Consider the following 20,311-nt stretch of genomic DNA (forward strand, 5'->3'; position numbering starts at 1 on the left):
GATCCCCATATGCTCCATCTAAGGGGAATGGCAGTTATGATACATTCAGACCTGGACAGACCAGCCAGCATGAAGACACTACACCCTGGCAGCCGTGATGTTCCACAAACTCCATTAAGAACCATTGTGAGCCTGTTAAGAATCCTTTGGGACACTGGATAAAATGGCCCAGACAAAGTAGTAATTCTTTGTTTTAAAAGAAAATCCCTTTATAAACAACATGGAAAGGACCACTGGGTGGAAAAAAAAAAAAAAGGTTCAAACAGTGATAGGAAGTGTATTACGAATACATGGCATGGATAGAGCTTGAGGCCAAGCAAGACAATTTTAAGGTCTGAAATTGAAATTTCTCACTAATAAATTTTTTACCCCGTGACAAAGGGGAGACTTGCAAGGGAGAGCTCGCTAACCCTTGGGAGCTTGTTCAGACACAGATAGCAAACTCAATCTTCCTGGGCCAGGCAGAGGTCAAGCCCCATATGGAATCCTTCTTTTCTTTCTGCCTGTGGATTCTGGCAACTCCCCTGCCTGACTGAGCTACTCTCTGCATCGTAAGTGGGATACCTGAGGCTGGGTGCCCTCATGTCAGCAACATGTGCTAGAAAAAGGAACAAACTGTCTCAAATTCCAGCCTCAGAAAGTAAATATTCTAGTGCAACAGCATCCTTATTCAAGATGTCCATCTAACTCAGGAAAAGCCCTGCCATATAGATCTGGGCCTAAAAATTGCCGGAAGAACATCTTTTTTTCTCTGAACAAAAGCTATAAAGATGGTTAACAAATCACCCCCAGATAACCCTAAGCAATACACCTCGAACCTGAACCTTGCAATCTAGTCCCATGTGCAATTTACAATCTTTACTATTTTCTCCTCGCATAGCTTGAGCAGAAGTAGCATAACTGCCACAAATCATGGTTGGGCATGCTATTTATTTACTTAGGTGATTTTTATTCTCTAAACAGAGAGTATGGAAAAGTGGCTCTGCTTTCGGTGCTATCCCTTAGATTCTCTGGTTATGTCCTTCTTCGCATACCCTCCAGCAACGTTAGTTTAGTGAAAAGTTGTAAGTAACATATTGATTGCCCGGGGGATGTTACAGACCATGAGGTAGCCAGTCCTGGCTGGGACTTTCAGGGAGCATGATGAGCTATAATTGTTGGCTGGAATCTAAGGGAAAGGAAAGTCATTTGAACAGGACTTCTGTTCAAATGCTCCAGAGTGTACAAGGCTGCTTACTTCTTTCCCCACTGAGTGCTTCCTTGGGCTAAAGGGAGAACATTTGAGAAATGGAAAAAAGTTGCCTCTATGGCCAGATACCAGGTATCTGAGCCCAGAAAACATCTGTCAAAATAGGTACCAGCCATTTAATAAACACATGTGTTTAATTTATTTCAGTTATCCTTACCAGCCCTTTAATAAACGCGTGTGTTTAATTCATTTCAGTTATTTGTTGTCACTATGATCAAAGCAGTGATGGGGGCTATAGAGATATACACTTGAAGCAAATCGAGTCCTAACCTGAGGACATACATAAAGAAGGAGAAAATGCTGACATTCAGTAACTAATGCAAGGCATATTGTGATGGGTATCCTACTCCAATTAAATTTCATTAAACAAATTTGATTCTTACAAGGATAATGGAAAGATGGTAAAAGTGAGAAAATTATGGACCATTTTTTTTGGGTGGGGTTCTAAAAGGACCTGAAGATGGGTCTTTGACTGATCCAGATGGGCATTCCAAGGTGGAAATGGTGAACAGACTGCAAAGCTGAACACAGGGTATTGAAGGAGTGATGAGGAGGTGAAGAGGATGGAACCCAGGCTGCACGTAATAAGGAGGGACATGACAAATGCGACTGAATAGCAGGCATATCCTGGAGGAGATTTCCAAGACTGATATGTAGAGATCTCTGCTCTGAAACAAGACCCTGCAGCTTAAAGAATTCAAAGAGCCTTCTTTAAGAAAAAGAATAGAAAACATGAATGTAAAATTATGGACATGAATAAAAAATATTTCCAATGATAAAAAAATTATCAAATTATTGGAGCCTTGAAGATCAGATCTCTACCCTCTGAGATATCATTAAGAAATTTACCAGAACTGCCTACGTAGAAATACTAATGATTGCAACCTGGCTTCATTCCCTCCCATTGGGATACTCTACACCTCCCAGCAGATCTACTACTCCCAGGAGCCTGTTCTAATAAGAGGCCCTGAAGTTCAAACCTCTTTAACATCCCTGTAAGTCCACCTTTGCAAAAGTCTTGTTTTACTGGTTCCTTATTGGTAAAAAGTTTGAGCATGAACCTTTACTGTGGCAAGGGGAATGAGTACCATTATAAGTCTCCTCTAAGTCAAGGGTCTCCCCCTGTGTCTAGGAGGGGGCATCTGTGATGAGCCTATCTTCCTTCCCATGGTCCCAAAACATGTGGCTAGAATAGGGAAGCAGTAGTTTCCTAAAAGAATGGAAGTGGATGGAAGTTGGTGGTACCCAAAGAGTATTTAAGGAGTTAACAATGGTAAGGTTCTACAGAAGAGATTGGAGAAAGGTGAGTCTTTAGGTAGGAGGCTCAGTGGGGAAACTGTAGCCCAAGTCAGAAAAGCTCATTGTCTCGGACAAAACTGATGACTGTGGGAAAATAAATGAAGGACTGACCAAAAATATTGCTACAAAAAAGGGATTAAGAAAACTTGGACTTACTGCTTTCACCACCATTAGTATATCCATTACATCTCTATCCATGGTCAATTGTCAATCACTACTGAAGTACAGATACAGCCGTTTTGAGTGTTATTTCTTATCCTTTCAGTGATCTCAAAGTGAGCCATGGATGTAGCTGTGGCTTGTCCCAAATCCCATACACACACTCACCAATTCTCAAGGTAGAACTTCTTTCCTTTTTTTCTTTCTTTCAATCAGGGCACCACACATATTGTCTCTGCACATGGAGCTGGCAGAAAACTAGTGCCTTGATTATGCAACATGACCTCTTAGGACAGTCTTAATCTCTCCTTGCAGTGGTAGTGTTATTACTTCTGAATACCAGTCTCTGGATAAGTAACAGTCAGGTCAGCTTCCATATGTAATGACTCCCACTCAGACTATAAACTTTGATATACGAAAACTAGTCTTGTCACCAAAAGTTTGCAGTAAACAAACCTTATAAACCTTTCCAAGGAGCAAGCAAACACCTTATAATTATGACTTTTCCCTTCATGATGACCTTAGAGGAATAGAATTAAAAAACAGAGATGCCACCTTTCTATTTTTCTCTGCTGTTTATTTTGCACAGTAAATTACCAGCTCTATTGTGTGACATTGGAGTAAAACCCTGCTGGACTCCTTATCCTTTATCTCTAACTCTTAACTCTTAAAGAGAAAAACATATACCCTTTAATTCCAACACAATCAAGAATTAACTTTCCATTAACAACATTTCGTCCTTTCCCTCTCATGTGGCTACTGGTGTTTGGAGCAGTTTCAAGTTGTTTGAGAATGTGCTTGCATCAGCAAAATGGACTACTTATTTCTGCATATGGTGTAAGGACAGAGAAAAAACATATATTCTGGTGAGGTTAATAGGAAATCCACCTGTGGCTGGCTTGTGGTCCAGGCCTGTGACACTATTAGTCAAAGAATGCTTGATGAGGCAACATATTCCTTAAGATGCCATGATACTAAACTGGCTGGCCAAGTGGCTAGAATTCTAGCATCATTTTGTGTTCCTCAAAACTTTTGCAGTAGACCTCAAAGTGAGCCATGGATGAGCCATGGATGTAACTGTGGCTTGATACAAACCCCATACACATACCCACTAATTCTCAGGCTAGAACTTCTTTCCTTTAGTCCTTTCTTTCAATTAGGGCACCATGCATATTGTCCCTACACATGGACATGGCAGAAAACCAGTGCCTTGTTTACTCAAAATAACAGCTGATCTCTTAGAACAACCTTGGTCTCTCTTCACAATGGTAACATTATTATTTTTTTAACAACAGTCTCTGGCCTCCTTATAAGTAACAGTCAGGTTACTCACTGCTTGAGGCCAGTTTTGCAATATCAGTTTAGCAATTGTGGCTCTGCTTGGGATTGAGTGGGGTGAGCTTCTCCCTAAGGGGAATTTAGGAACTGGAATAATTGGTTGTCTCTGAGTAGTTACACATTCAGAGATGGTTGAGATGCTAATTTACATATCTGCAACCCCAGTTCGGTTTTATCAAAAAACATACTTTAAGTTTTTACCCTCTATACCAGACACCATGTTATGGTCTGAGAACCCAAAGCTGAACAAAACATGGCCTTGTTCTCTCTCAGTGCAGATTTTGATGGAGGAAGAAGAATTGTTTATAGATGGTTTTAATGCAGTGTGGGAAATTCAGTGATAGCAATGTGTATTATACAAAAGAGCACAGGGATAAAGGGGACCTGACCAGTCTAGAGGGGGTGGGAGGAGGTTAGGAAGGTTTCCTGAAGAAGTACAGCTGGAATTAAATCTTGAAAGGATATAGGACTTAGGGGAACAATGAGGGTGAAGGCCAGGAGGCATGAAATAGCCTGGGGTGTGTGGGTAACGACAAGCAGCTTGTGTTTCTAGCGACAAAAGAGCAAGATAATGAGTGGAAGAGATGAGGGTAGCAAAGGAGGCAGAGACAAATCTTAGAGAAACTTGTGCATCATCCCAAAGTGAAGCTTGGTCCTATAAATAGTGGTGGGGGATAGAGTATTCAAAGTCATGAAATGAATGACAAGCATGGTTTAATTTGGGTTAGGAGCCTGGGTAGAATGAATTTGAGGAAGGCAAGGCTGGCTGTAGAGGACAAGAGGGATTGCAGTGGTCCAGAAGGGAACTGACAAGGACATGGAGGGCACAGCAGGAGGAAGGATCAAGGGGATTGGCAGATGTGGGGAATGTTCTGGAACTGAGGCACAAGGCTGGAGTTGGGGTATCGGAATCATCACCATGGAGGCTGTGGTGCATGCTAGTTTAAACACGCTTAGCGTGTTGACATGGTATGTATGCAGTAAGAGGAACAAGAAGCTAAGCTAGGTCTTCTGGGAAATATGACCTCTTTGAGTGGATAGAAGACGAGAATGTCAGGGAAGGAGACAGGGTACAGAGGAAAAGTGAGAATCAGCAAAGTGTGCTGTGACAGAAGCCCTGGGAGGAGAGTTGGAGACATTTTAATAATAACACTGAATTGTCATGTCTGGCACTGCTCTGCTGAAGCTAGCATTTATTCATTCATTCATTTATTCATTCCACAGTTATTTACCTAGTCCCAACTATGTATCATGTATGTGTTAGTTTATAGTATTCCCTTTTTATTTTTTATTTTTGGCTGTGCCTGAGGCATATGGAAGTTCCTGGGCCAGGGATTGAATACCAGCTGCAGCTGTGACCTATGCCACAGCTGCAGCAATGCCAGATCCTTAACCCACTGTCCTACAGTGGGAACTCCAGTTTATATTATTTCTAATATAATTTTCCAGAAGCTGTCCTGCCAGTGACTATCAAAATGGAAGCTACAAAAAAAAAAGGTTCTTGTATTCCACTCTGGCAAGTATTTCCCTGCTGTCATGTTTTTTTCCCATCTTTGTCTTCAGTTTATTTCCACTTGTAAACTTTGTTTTTGTTTTTGTTTTTAATACAGTACAGAAAGGCAGAGGCATCCATCTGAGCCTGGTGTTCAGCAGGGTGATGGCAGAGGTGTTGACTGTGGTGAAACAAATACAGAAGAATGAGAAAAGTGTTTGTTCTTTCCATCCCTCAGGGTAAGCCAGCGGGACCATGTCGGGAGAGACTGAGGGTTCCCCACCACTGAAGGACAAAGATCGCTCTTCATCACAGTTTTCCTGTCTCTCCCTGTGATTCCAGTTCCCATAATGATCAGTGTAAATGTGTCGTATTCTCTCCACATGGTTATGTGCAAACATACCCTTTACATCTGCTCAGTACCTGATATGAGACACTGAAATCCTACTGAGGCCATTCTTCAGGTCAGACTAGTGAATTTTACTTCTTTTAATCATCTCCTCACAGGACAGGAAAGAACTGGGCTACATATAGGTACTTAGGGGTGTTCTATTTTTCAAAGAGTTGCTTTTTGTCCCTTGGCATGTCCAAGCCACACCTTAAAGTATAAGACTCATCCTAGATCCGTGACTTGATGAAACTGGTCATTTTTGAGCCAACAGACTTTTGCTCAACAACTTGTTAGGCCTCACATTGGGCGCTGGAGTAACAAAGATGGATGAGCTTTACTTACGGCCTTTGAATTATTCATAATCTAGCAAGATAATTCATATGCGTGAGAGTTCTCTGTAAACTCCTAAGTTCTTTTCCTTTACCCCCTGGCACTTTCAACTGCAGATATCACAAAGTGCAGGTAAAAGCAAGAGGGCAAGATGGCGCCCATGAAAACCATCGTTTCTGGGGCTGGAAACCAACCTTGGTTGGTTTATGCATAGCAACCTTGCTTTGGTGAATGATTTCAGCTCCCTTCATACTTCAGTCTCTCACTGTCCCTGGCTCTGTTCGCAGAGCTGGAGGGCCAGCTGTCATGGATAAGACATTCCCTGTCTTGGCCTCTCAGGACCCACCACTGGGAGAAGTGAGGGGGGAAGATTCCTATTTCTATATGAACATTAACCTCAGTAGTCATCCGTCAAACCCCAAAATAATCACTGCATTTGAGCACTTGTAATTTCATAATGACCAGATCTTATTAATTAGTAAAAGACATGTTTCATGCAGTAGTCTCAGCAATATGCCCTATTCTCCTAGCTAAGTGTTTATGTATATAGATTTGTTCTTATGGTTAAAAATCTTATAATTACATTCTCTTCATACTCTCAAAATACCATTTGGCTCAAAGAACTGATGTTTTCTCTGGTAACTTCCACATGGCATCTGCTCAAACTACCCTTCAAACTACTGCATTAATTTGCTAAATGTTTATCTCTTTGCACTTGCCTTGTGGAAACGGATCTTTTACGGGTTTCCTTTCCCCTAAATCAGCAAAACCTCAGCCTGCTCCATCTGGCAATATCATCATTTTCCACTTGGCAATACAGTGCAGTGGTTATGAACACGGGGTTTAGAGACCATCAGTGTTTGAATCCAAGTTCTAGAACTTTCTAGACATATCTTGAACAATTTATTTCAACTCTCTGTGCTGGGTTTCCATCTGTAAAATGGGTAAATTAATGTTAGCCATCTTAGAGGCTTTTTGCAAAGTGGATAGCACTGTGTCCGATCCAGAAAAATCTTTCCTTTCTTAGTAAAATCTTTCCTTTCTTACTATAGTATTCTTGCTATAGTGGGAAGCACACAGGCATTAAAATCAGATTGGCTTGTTTGAACTCTGTCATTGGGCAAGACAGTTGCCTTTCTAAATCTCAGTTTTCTCATCTGTTAAACGGAAATATCACTGCCTTAGTGTGCTGGCATGATGTTTCAAAGGCTGAATAAAACATGTAAAAAATAAATTATGGTGCCTGATATGATAAGTGATAAATTTTGCTTACCCAGTCTTATTAAGGATTTCTGTCATGATTCAATCCCCACACCTAAAACATCCCTCCTTATAATCAATGTCTTGCCTAGTCTACAAGTATATTCAGTATCACAGAAGGCTTTATTACATGCAAAAATCTGGTTTCCTTGACTGGTCTTATATGCTGTTTACTAATCATGGAGACCTTTATCTCTAGATACACTAGAAATTGTCTCTAATTTGTGCTATATCGTTTGCCTATCTTGAGGCAATGCTGGGAGCATGCTGGTACCTGCCCATACTCATTGTTCAATAGTATTTGTTGTACATCTACACTGTCCTGAGCAATGTTCTAGGGGTTTGAGAAAACTAATAAAAAAGCCAAACAACATGTATTTCATTGCGAAGTTATATTCCAGTGGAGGAAGGTAGACAAACAATTAAAAAAAGGTGAGCAGTTATGTTGATAGGTTTTGTGGAAAAAAGAAAGAGTAAGGAAGATTAAGAGGGTCGGGAGTCTGGGGTAGAGTCACAATTCTAAATAAGGTGGTTAGAAGTAACATCCTTGAAAAGGTGACATTTAGACACACATCTTAGAAAAGTTACAATTTGAAGAGTGTACTAGTCTCTTTCTAGCTTAATGAAACCTCAGTACTTCTGACTTGATTGTCTCATCCTTCCAAGAACCTTTGTCTCACTTGGCTGTATTTTATTACCCTTGGGTTCTTATGGTCTCTTTATCCATAGCCCTGGTTCTCTGTAATTGATTACTCTCATATAGCCACAAAATGATATTCTAAAACCATAGATTGAGTAGTGTAGCTTTCCTCCTCAAAGTTCCAGTGGTTCTCTATTGCTTTCAGAGTTAAGGTCATGCTCCTTAGCAGGATCATCACAGCCCTGGAATGCTCCTCCAATCTCCTCTGTGACATATCTCTCTTTGAGGGTATCCTTCAACCCCTCTGGGCTTCCTGCTCTTGGCCTTTGCCATCATTCCCATCAGAAATATTCTTTCCTGCATTTTACACTTATGAGAAATTGTACTCATCTTTCAAGTCCCAGCTCTAATGCTGTCTCTGCTGCATTTTTATACCTTCCAAGTGAAGTTAGTTGCTCCAGTACTTCTTTCTCCATTTCCTAGGCCCTCAATGCTATATGGTTACTGGATCAGATAGCTGCCTTCTCTTGACATTGTCAATTCTGTCTCTGCAGAGGATTGTTCTCACTTATTGTGGAATCTTCTCAGAGTTTAGCACACTGCTTGGCCCACAGTGAACAGCAACTGAATCAATCAAATTAGGCAAGCCACCTACCAGTTTTCAGCCCCAGTCTCCTCACCTTAAAATGGGCTAATGATATGTTTTCATGAGGAACAGATAAGGATTAAATTAAATTGTATAAGATAATGTTTCATTAATTGAATGCTTCTTGGCTGACATGTAGCTTGCCTGCAGTAAATATTCTAGGAATCTAACTTTGTTTTCTAAATTGTCTTTTAATAATAATGAGTTCCATCACCCATTTTACTTCTTTTCAATGCATCATGGCTTCATAATTGTCGCTATTTTTTCCTTCTTGATTTACAAAGGAAAGGGCTTCTTCAGTTTTCTGCTTCTAAATGATTTTAACATATCCTCTTTGGCTTAATTAATATTTTGCTTTTTAGGTCAGTGTTTGAGTAGCCAGTACAGACAGCGCCCATAAACCCCACACATGCATAAACTCCTTCAGTATCAACATCCCCCACCAGAGTGATACACATGTTACAACTAATAGATGAACCTGCACTGACACATCAATTATCACCCAGAGTCAACTCTGGATACTGTACATTCTGTGGGTTTGGACAAATGTATGATGCCATGGAGCTACCATCATAATATCATAGGGAACATTTTCCCTTCTGAACAATTCTAAATGTTTCATGTGATTCTAACTGGACTCTTCTGCTGCAAAGGACTTTTTGGGAAACTGAGGAACATTGAGTTGAATCTGTAGACCAGATGGTAGAAATGTTATATCAATATTATTTTCCTAATTTTGATGATTATATTTGCAAACATAAGAGAAATATATTATGTTTTTTAAAAAATCATATAGGAGAATTTTCTTTGTTTATAGGACACGTAAACTAATGTATTTAGAGATTCAGGAAAGCATGTGGGCATCATACTCTCAAATGGTTTAGGGAAAACTGTTCTTCGTTCTGTGCATAATTTTTCTATGAGTTTGAGAATTTATTTTTATTTATTTATTTTTTTTGCTTTTTGGGGCCACACCTGCAGCATATGGAGGTTCCCAGGCTAGGGAAACACACCACCAGTGGGATTTTCTTATGATGGCACTAAAGGCACAGCTGGGGCTGAGAATCAGAGCTACAACTGCCGGTCTACAGCACAGTCTACAGCAACGTGGGGTCTGAGCCAAGCCTGTAACACACATCACAGCTCATGGCAATACCGAATCCTTAACCCACGGATTGAGACCAGGGATCGAGCCTGCGTCCTCAGGGATACTGGTTGGGATCATTTCCGCTGAGCCATAATGGGAACTCCCTACAAGTTTGAGATTATTTTTTTTAAAAGTTGAAGGAGGAGAAGAAAATCTATGGAAATGCCTGGATGTGTTACTAGTTAACATGTTAGTGAGGGCTTCTCTGATAGTTGTTAAGAATGAGCTCTAGAAAATACAAATTGACAGAAAATTATAAATCAACTATAATTAAAAAATTAAATTGTTATTCCATTAAAAAAAGAGGAAGAAATACACTACCAGTGGAATTTTCCTATGATGGCACTAAGGGCACAGCTGGGGCTAGGATTCTAGGGGTCTGGAATTCAGGTCTGACTTTGCAATTTAACAGCTGAATGTCTTTGGAGAAAGTACCTCCTTTCTCTGGGTGGCTATTTCCCTAGCTATAAAATGGATGTGGCTCCCTTCCACCTCTAAAATTCAACACTGTGACTTCACCTTCTACTATCTACCAGCTCACCACCAGGTCTGTGGTGGCCGTGGCTGTCAAGTTCTCAGTTCTCTGTGTCTGGCTGCCCAGGAGAGGTTTCTGACCTATGCCGTGCCAACTTCTTTGGCGGTTTGATCACCCTGGCCTAATTTAAATCTCTCCAGGCAGAAGAGTTAATGTCTCTGACATGCAGAGCTCTGGGAAGGGAGCACACTCTAGTCTAATAATAGTACAGTGATGGCTTCAAGATAAATCCATGCTCTCTTCTGGCCTCTAGAATTCCAGCAGCGTGACTTGAAGCTCAATGACATACTGGCTGCAGAGAACATTTCTTTGGAGGGCCTCCCAATGGGATTTCTGGAAATGATGGTGGAGCCAGAAGGTGACAAGCCAGATGGGCACTGTCAGTCCATGACAAGATTCTCATCTCCCCATACCAGCTTATCCGAGTTTCAGAACACATGGGGGAACCCGAGCAACATTCATGTTCATGCAAACCCACCACACATAGAAATCAGTCATTCCCATGGACATTTTGCCAATGAAAGTTGATCTGCCATAGTGTGCTGGGAATGCTTGTTGCCTAACAATAACCAGACTTCAGAGGATGAGAACAAGAGGCAAGACTACGGAAAAATGAAGGGCAAGAATCTGTATGTCTTATTTTTACATATGGTGTAAGTTTCCAAATTCCAGTGTTCATTTTCTCTTAGTAGATTTTTTTTTTTATTTTCCCACTGTACAGCAAGGGGGTCAGGTTATCCTTACATGTATACACTCTTAGTAGATTTTATACAGTTTAACTGGGGACTCTTTTCATCAGAGTTATTAAGAGTCAGTGATGTGGGAGTTCCCATGGTGACCCAGTGGAAACAATCTGACTAGTAGCCATGAGGACACAAGTTTGATCCCTGGCCTCCTCAATGGTTTGGGATCCAGCATTGCTTGAGCTGTGGTGTAGGTCCCAGACACAGCTCAGATCCTTCATTGCTCTGGCTGTGGCATAGGGCGGCAGCTCTAGCTCCAATTAGACCCCTAGCCTGGAAACTTCCATATGCCACAAGGGTGGTCCAAAAAAAAAAAGAAGACCCAGTGATGTATCACGAGATCTGGGTTTCTTCAGAAAGAACACTAGCAGGATTTAGGAATTTCATTGCCAGATTATCCTAGTGCCTGGCACATAGTTGGTGCTCAGTAAACATTTGCAGAATGAAAGTATAAAAAAATATATTGGAGTTCTCTTGTGGTGCAGCAGGTTGAGGATCTGTTATTGTCACCGCAGCAGCTTGGGTTGCTGCTGTGGTACAGGTTCTATTCCTGGCCTGGGAACTTCCACATTCTGCAGGGTGTGGACAAAAAAGAAAAAAAAGAATGTCACAGGTAATATTACATTGATATTATTACCTTTAATGGTGATATTCATGGAGGTGGACTCAGACTGCCAATTATATTTTTTAAACATTTTGCAATTTAAGTTCTCTGTAGAATTCCAAGCTAGATAGAGATTTAATAAAACTTGGTTAAAACTAATGAATAATGTTTTATAAATGAAATAGAGAGCTCAACCTAAGAGATCTTTTTCTGTTTGCTGGAATTCTGTTTCTTTTTTATCTTTTCAGCTCCAAGTAAGACAGTTTTGGTGATTCCTCCTCCTTACCTCACCCCTTCAAGCTCGCAGGTAAGGGTACCATAAAGTAGACTGACTTTCCCCTTAGTGTGCACTAAAATTTCTCTAGTACAGCTCAGTCACGCTGCAGAGATGATGGCTTGCTTATAAAGCTTGGATAATGAATAGCCCAAAATTTATTCTCACATTTATTTAGGACAATCTTCTCACTGTCGCTGTGCCAACACCATCAGTACAACTAGATGTAGCATTAAAAAAAAAAAAATAGGACAGCTTTGGAGAAAAAGAAAAAAGCTGGAACTTAAATGTCTGTTCTGTCACTCATCAATCACATGACCTTGGGTGGGTTATTGAATTGATTTGAGCTGAATTTTCCTCACAGCATTGCTGTTTCTGTTAAACACAATCACATCTGTACAGGTACCTAGTAGGCCTGCAGTGTTCATTTTCTCTTAGTTAATTTCTTGTGGGCCCACTTTGCTTCCTGTCACCTTGGCTTTATTGTTTTATGCCTGCCTTTCCCTGTCCCCCCCTTCTCTTCTGACTCTAACCTGAGGCAAATAAACAATCACCAGCTCATCCTACAGTGAGACCATCCCTGTGATGTAGTAACTTGCTCAGCACCTCCTTGTTGATCCCATAGGGGAGGTGAGAGTTTGCAATTCTCAGAGATGCCCTAGGTTGTCTTCTGCTGGGATGGAAGGCTGCTCTTTTGTACCTTGATGGCTTCAGTAGAAATGTGTCTAACTTTTAAGTTTCCATTCATGATTTCAATTCATACTCCTGCTCAATTCATATACTTCACCTTAAAATGTTTCCCTTTGGGCAGATTTGAATTGTTGTGCCTGCTTCTGTGGGGAGTGAGGGTGGAGACACCAGCTGCCAATGCTGTTGATATTCTGTACTGTGGTCACCTCTCAACCACTGAGTGGCTGTCACCTAACATTAGTGCCATTAAGTGTTATAGTCTATTTTCAAAAGAGCAGACATGTCAAATAATAAATAACACTCTCCTGCTCAGGGCTGTCTAGTGGCTTCCCATCTTACCTAGAATAAGATCAAGGCTTTTCATCCCAGGGCTCAGGTGAGCACACAGGACCTGGCCTTGCCTACTCTGCAACCTCATCTCATTCTCTCCCTTATTCACTGTGTTCCCACCCCAAAGGCTTCGTACCATGCAGGAGTCAAGGATCCACCTCAGGACTTTCACACCTGTCGTTCCCATGCCTGGATCCTTGCCCCCCGCCCCATATAACCACATCATTCTAGCCTTTACTCAAAAGTCACTTCTTCAGGAAAGTCTGACTACCCCACCTAAATTAACACTGGCAGATTACCACTCTCTGTTCCTTAATGAGCTTTATTTTTCTGAACACACAAACACACATTTGTTATTTGTTTAAAGCCTGTTTCTCTGGAGTTTCCATTGTGGCTCAGTGGGTTAAGGACCCTACATCCTCTCCGTGAGGATGTGAGTTCAGTCCCTGGCTTCACTCAGGAGGTTAAGGATCCAGTATTGCCACAAATTGTGGCATAGGTCGCAGATGTGGCTCAGATCTGGTGTTGCTGTGGCTGTGGTGTAGGCCAGCAACTGTAGCTCAGATTCGACCCCTCACCTTAGAACTTTCATATGCCACAGGTGTAGCCCTATAAAGGAAAAATAAAAAGCTTGTCTCTCCCTGTAGAACAAGGATACTGTTTTTGTCACTGTGGTATCACCTTCGCTGCTTGCTGGATGCACCCTGTCATGTTTGGTGATTGAATGAAGTGATAGGTTCATTTAGGAATCGCCCTAAGGCTGTTCTGTGATCTGGTAAGAAATGGAAAGGCCTGTGAAACCACTTTTGCTCTAAAGATATCTAGATGCTATGTCTCCATAATAAGGACAAGAACAGCAGCGATGTAATAGCTTCAATTTATTGAACATGATGATGCCTTGCTCAGTGGGAATCTACAAGTTGTTTGTGATCATTCATGAGCTTATAATTTTATCACGTTAGTCTATGTAAAATGTGCAAGTTTTTTTAGAAGGTTATTACAAAGAAAATGTGCAGTTTTAAGCTACAATACTAAGATAGTATATCCTGAAAATAATTACACTCTCATCTATTGATGTACACAACATGTTGCATCACAAAAAGTCCTTCTACCACTTTTGTCCTTTCCCTGACACATCTCCAACTCTACACTGACACCTTCCTCTATCTCCTGCCGAACAAATCCAGACAGAGCATCTGGGATCATAAAGTTGGGATTCTGAAACTTGAGCCCTAGAATAAGCCAGGTTTGGGTCAAATGTATATGACCTTGGATAAGTTACCTAAACCCTCTGTGCCTCAGTTTCCTGATCTATTACACGAGGAGAATAATAGTGTCTACATCATAGGTATGCATTATTTGATATATGTCGATGAAATGATACATAATGTGATGGCATAAAGCCATCATTCAACAATTGTTCACATTAGAATAAGCAGGGCTTAAATATTTGGCGGTTTAAGAAAGGCAGTCTTTTCTAAGATGAGATAAAGAAATACTTTTCTTTAAGACACATAATCACAATTATACCTGACTGCAGAAATTCATACAACTTTGCCAGTATGCATATTTAAAATGGTGGCAGAGCTCTGCTCTGTAAAATGCCTTTTGAATCTAAAACATAATTGTCCTCGTTGCGTTCACTGCGGTCGGCTACATGACTTTGGCATTTTCAGGTCTCAGCCCTCAGATGAAGGGGCTGAGTCTTTAGGATTTGTTTTAAGCCATTTTCTTTGATTTTTTTTTTCAAGCACAATTTTCATCAATTGCCTTTCAGGCAACCTTTTTCTCCCTCTGGAATGGTGTGGGGGGAGTAGTTCCAGGAATGGCTAAGGCATGACGGGTTTGCCAGTACATGGAGTCAGAGGTCAGAGAGCTCCGCTGGGGCTGAGGGCAGATGAGGACCCTTTGTGTTCCTCAGAGGGAGATGTTCAGAGTTCATGTCCTTCTCTTAAGCCACATGCAAAAGCATGCACTCCTGACCTCATGTAGCTGCTATGGCAATTTCATTAGTATTCCTTTTATTTAGCATCAGCTTTTATTTGGAGGAAGAAGTGTATATTTCAAATGGTTACACACACATAGATATGTGCATATCTGAGATTGAGGAAGATCCAGAGAGACAAAAAAAAAAAAAAAAAAAAAAGTAAGATAATCCAAGGATCTATCCCTGAAATGATCTTGAGTCAACTCAATAACAAATCTTTGTCTCTCAAAGGTAAATTTTAGAGGCAGAGAGGAAATGTGAGTGCAGAGGTCTTCAAGAGTCTGGGTGTATATGTGTTTTCAGTTGGAGACGGGGGCAGGGGCACTGGGATAGACACAGCTATTACTCCAACAGAAATAATTTTCTATTTCTTGCATATCCTCCCACTCACAATAAAATATCCTTTTTCCAAATTACACATCAGCTGCTTGCAGTGTCTGAGACTGAAAGCCTGGGCCGTGTTTTTTTTTTCCTAAGCAGGAAACTAGGAAATGAGTCATAAAACATTAATACCGCCTTAAAATAACTTGGAGTAGGGTGATCCCAAGATGAACCCGAGTTGAGCACCAGAGGGAAGGAAGCTGCACCTCTAGAGGAGAAATTTCATTAAAGAGGACGTGCCCTTTTCCCACGGAGAGCTCCAGGGTGGGAAGGTCTGCGTCACGCTGAGCGGGAATCCTGGCTGCTTCGCCCATCTGGGGAACGCTTGTCTTCTCAGAAACAGAAATAACTGGAGAAGTCAGGCAACCTCTATTCTAAACAAAGGGATTGTAGCATAGCTGCTGGGCCCATTCTGAAATACTTTAAAGTTTCCACAAGTGCAACCAAATTTAAGACTTTACTAATTCGATCATGTAACATTTGGACAATCGGCTGATTGTCAGCGAGGTTAGAATCCCGGCTTTGGCTTTTATTAGCTGTGATGTTGAATATTTTTTTTTTTTTTTTACTCTCTCTTGGTCTGTTTTCTTTTCTGTAAATCTTGGATAATAATTATAATGTTGTTTTGCGAATTAAATGAGATGATGCATGCACAACTGTCCAAGATTAAAATCTAGTCATATCCCCTTTCATAAATTACCCTAAGCCCTTGCCCTACTGATTATAGGAAGTCCAATTTTCCCGGCTCCCTTTTCCCCAAGTTATTTCTGGGAATTCCATAGAAGACACAGGTTCTGCAAATTAACCCCAGTGGTTACTATTTCTCTGAAAGATTTCTTCTCCTGCAACCTCCTGTCATTGCACAATCCACGTCTCTGAGCTTAAATTAGTTAGAATAAAGCCCAGCTAGCCCATATTAATGCCTTTTTGTGAATCAGCAAAAGGCACCCTTTCCAGATAGGGCCAGGGCTTTAGAAGCAGACAGACTAGGCCTTTGGACAAATGAGAAAATAGAGTCCTCTTTAGCCAAGTGGACTCAGTTGCACATCAGATTCACGGTTTGTTGTATAGGCTGATGCAGCCCACATCCCTTTTACCCAGCCAGATGCTTCTGGGCCATAAAGAACCATGAGTGAGCAAGCCAGGGTAGTTCTGGCTGCATGTAACAGAAAATCCCAAAACAATACTGGCTTCAACAAAAGTTTATTTCTTGCTTATGTAAAAGGAAGTAGGCCTTTCCTGATGGATCTGACCATCTCAGTGTCATTACATTGCTTGCTCTCTGTTTTTCTGCTCTACTATCTTAAGGAACTGGTTTCCACTGTCAAGGTCTTCTAAGAGTCCATGGTAAGTGCACAGCTCACACTATCTTATCCAAGTTTGAAGCAGGAGAAAGGGGTAAAGATGGGCGTTGTAAGGACACACTAGCATAAATCTTATTGACAAAAATTGATCACATGACCATGCCAATTTGCTAACGGAAACTGAGAAATGTTATATTTCGAGCTGGGTTACATGGAGATTCTATTATTGAAGAGGAGGTGAAAATGGATGTTGAACACATAGGTAATTGGAAATTTCTCACAAGGCTTTTTTTTTTTTTTTTTTTTTTTTTTTTGAGGGCCATCCCCACAGCATATGGAAGTTCCCAGGCTAGGGGTCCAATCAGAGCTACAGCTGCTGGCCTACACCACAGCCATAGTAACTGGGATCTTAGCTGCATCTGTAACCTACACCACAGCTCACAGCAACGCCAGATCCTTAATTCACTGAGCGAGGCCAGGGATCAAACCCTTATCCTCATGGATACTAGTTGGGTTTGTTATCACTGAGCCATGATGGGAACTCCCTCATAAAGATTTTCTTGCCCCCAGTTGCTGGAAACATAGACCCAGTCACTCCTTTGTCATTACTCTGCCTTTCAGCATTAAACTGCTAACAGTCTGACTTTAAAGTTTAATTCAATGCAGAAGAATAAGAAAAAAATACTGCAGAGAGCTGAAGGCAGTTAAGTATGTGGGTTCTGGAGTCAGACTGAATTGGCTGTATGATGATTTCTTAGTGGTGAGATCTTAGGCAGATTTTGTCCTCACTTTTCAGGGTTTCTAGATTTCCAATATTCCAAATAAAAGGGTTGTTATGAATACTGAATGAGATAATACATATGTAGCTCGTTTATCGCAGAGTGGATGTATTCCTACAAGTTTGCGCTCTACAGGATGTGAGAGCAGACAGGCTATGACACACCTCTGCTGTAGTTTCTTATATATACTATTCATAAGAATGTTGGCCGCCCTTCCAATCTGCAGTGATATTTATGAAGTCCTTCCTAATGTCAAAAGACCCACCAAACCCTACTTCCCTCCCTCCTTTGAAGGCCATGCTGTTTCTTACTTGAGGGTGGAAACTTTCACCTCCTTCAGGGGATTCCCTAACCCTACAGAGGTATAGTCTGAATTCCATTGTCCTGACAAGGCAGTCACAAAGGTTGAGAGTACATTGTTCAAAAGGAAGTTTTTTCCAGCTTAAGTAATACCATGTGTGAGCTCTAAAATCCAATCTAAATCCACACTTTGGAATCTACAAAGATGGTATGATTAGAGCTTGCTTAGTTTATATTATAATAATTAATGAGCAAAATCCTGTACTCTATAGCATTATTATTAAGATTTATGGTGATGTCACAGTTTTTCTTTTCCTAAAAAAAAATCTATGGATAGAACTTGCTTTGTATTGATAATAGCAAGTTGTCCTGATCACAAACCCAACCTCCCACCCTCTAAAAGAATATCCCAGAGGTCTTTATTTGGAGAAATTGAAAACTATTAACCATTTCCAAATTGCATTTTTGTTGCTTTATAAGAAAGAAAAGAAAATTTTCTCTTTCACTGGAGACCACACACACATTATATATTACATATGATATACATATATCTTGCCAGTGTTTAACACATGATAAGCACTAGCTTATTAGCTTTTTAGCTTATTTCTAAAAAAAAAATACTTTTCATAGCTTTGGATAAAGGAGTGATGTAAAGCAAGGTGATGACATTATAAAATCAGGATCATGTAAAAGAAAAGGCCTATGTTAACTGCAAAAGTTGGTACACCACTGTGAGTTTCCTTGTAGCCATGACAAAGAAAGGAAACAGGCCAAACTTTAGAACTAAGTATGCTCATTCTTCCAGGGAGCAATTTTCCATGGCAGTGCATTCTAAAAGATATTTCCCTCATGATCTACTATAGAAAGCACTGAGAGACCTAATAATGCAGTGTCCTTGAAAACAGATTTATAAAATCTATACTAACAGGTTTCATATGGCTATTTCTTATAAGAACTAAGAACAGCTAAATGTGCAGGGTTTTTGTGCAAGTTAAGACAATTTTAAGGGCAACTGAGCTGATGTGCAGTCTGCCTTTACTGATGAGTAGATGTAAGCATGTGGGGGAGCAGGCGTGAGGCTTATGCTTTAGGCTGCCCACCCCCAGTGTTCCTTCCTCTGAGGTGTATGGCAGACATTTGAGGATGAACTGTCTGTCTAGTGACTGTGGTTTTCAGAGGATGTGATAAAGACTAGAGGAATAATTGAGAGAGTTGAATTTGACCTTTGGAATTTTTTGTTTTGTTTTATTTGTTTGTTTTGTTTTGCTATGCCTATGGTGTGCAAAAGTTTCCAGGCCACAAATGGAACCTGTGTCATAGCAATGACCCAAGCCACAGCAGTGATTATGCTGGATCCTTAACCCATTAGGTCATCACAGAACCTCTGTAGGTATTTTTTCTTTTTTTAAGTTCGCTGAGTGCATTGAAGTACAGAAATGTGTTTGTAACTCCTTATATAAACTTTCTCTTTTAAAGTTTTCCATTATAAAAATAAAATAAATACCATATATAGAAAATTGTCTAATAAAGAAAAAAAGACACACTCCTATAATCTTAAAATGATTACTGTGATGATTTTAAAATACATCCATAAGTTCTTTGATAGTCTTGCTTCCAAAAGCTAATTCCCCTCCTCTTAAATGAGGCTGGATTTAGCAACTTGATTCTAGCAAGTCGAATGTGGTGGCAGTAAAAACATGTGGGACTTCCAAGCCTAGGTTACAGAAAGCATGTGGCTTCTTTCTTGCTCTTGGATCACTAGCTCTGGAGGAAGACAGCTGCCATTTTGTAAGGACCCTCAGGAGGCCCTGTGGTGAGGCCCAAGTGGTGAGAAATTGATGCTTCCTGCTAAAACACAACAAGAAGCTGAGGCCTCTTACCACCAGCCACGTGAGTGAGCCTTCTTAGAAGCAGGTATTTGAGGCTCAGTCAGGCTTTCAGATGACTGCTGCCCTAGCTCCCAGTGTGACCATGACCTCATGAGAGACCCTGAGCCAGAACCTCTGAGCAAAGCCACTCCCAGATTCCTGATCTGCAGAAAACTGAATGCTTGTGGCTTTAAGCTGCTATGTTGTGGGGGTAAGTTCATTACAAAGCAATGGGAACTTATATAATTACCATTAATACCCACTTGGTTTATTTTTTCAATTCTTTATTTCATTTATCTCTGCTCTAATCTTTATGATTTTCTTCCCTATGCTAGTTTTGAGTTCAGTTTGTTCTTTTTCTAGTTCCTTAAGTTATAATATTAGGTTATTGATCAGATCTTTCTGGTCTCTTTTTGTGTCTCTTCTTGGATCTTGGCAGTAGCCGGCTGGCGTGTAGTCTGAGAGCAGACAGCTCCTAGTGGGGTCTTGGAAAACTCAGACACTAGTTTCAGTTGAGTTCTGCCACATCAAAACTCACAAGTGCACCAAAATCCAGATAGCAGGA

The 20,311-nt window shown here is 40.7% G+C and overlaps 2 long non-coding RNA genes across 2 annotated transcripts in view; one reads left to right on the plus strand and one right to left on the minus strand.

The window, feature by feature from the left end:
* LOC146402824 (uncharacterized) overlaps positions 1 to 20,311 on the minus strand; it is a 125,838-nt gene that overhangs the window by 104,845 nt on the left and 682 nt on the right. The gene's annotated exons all lie outside the window — the stretch shown is intronic.
* Positions 1 to 20,311, plus strand: part of LOC146402825 (uncharacterized) — a 105,246-nt gene that overhangs the window by 26,891 nt on the left and 58,044 nt on the right. The window contains exons 2-3 of the long non-coding RNA XR_014807915.1: positions 5,656 to 5,776; positions 12,082 to 12,140. This is a non-coding gene — a long non-coding RNA (uncharacterized LOC146402825). The remainder of the gene's footprint in view (positions 1 to 5,655; positions 5,777 to 12,081; positions 12,141 to 20,311) is intronic.

The sequence above is a fragment of the Sus scrofa genome, chromosome 6, assembly GCF_054392235.1.
Source record: "Sus scrofa isolate SSC_HxYL_T2T_F1_AM1 chromosome 6, Sscrofa_HxYL_maternal_Yorkshire_Landrace_v2.0, whole genome shotgun sequence".
NCBI lineage: Eukaryota > Metazoa > Chordata > Mammalia > Artiodactyla > Suidae > Sus > Sus scrofa.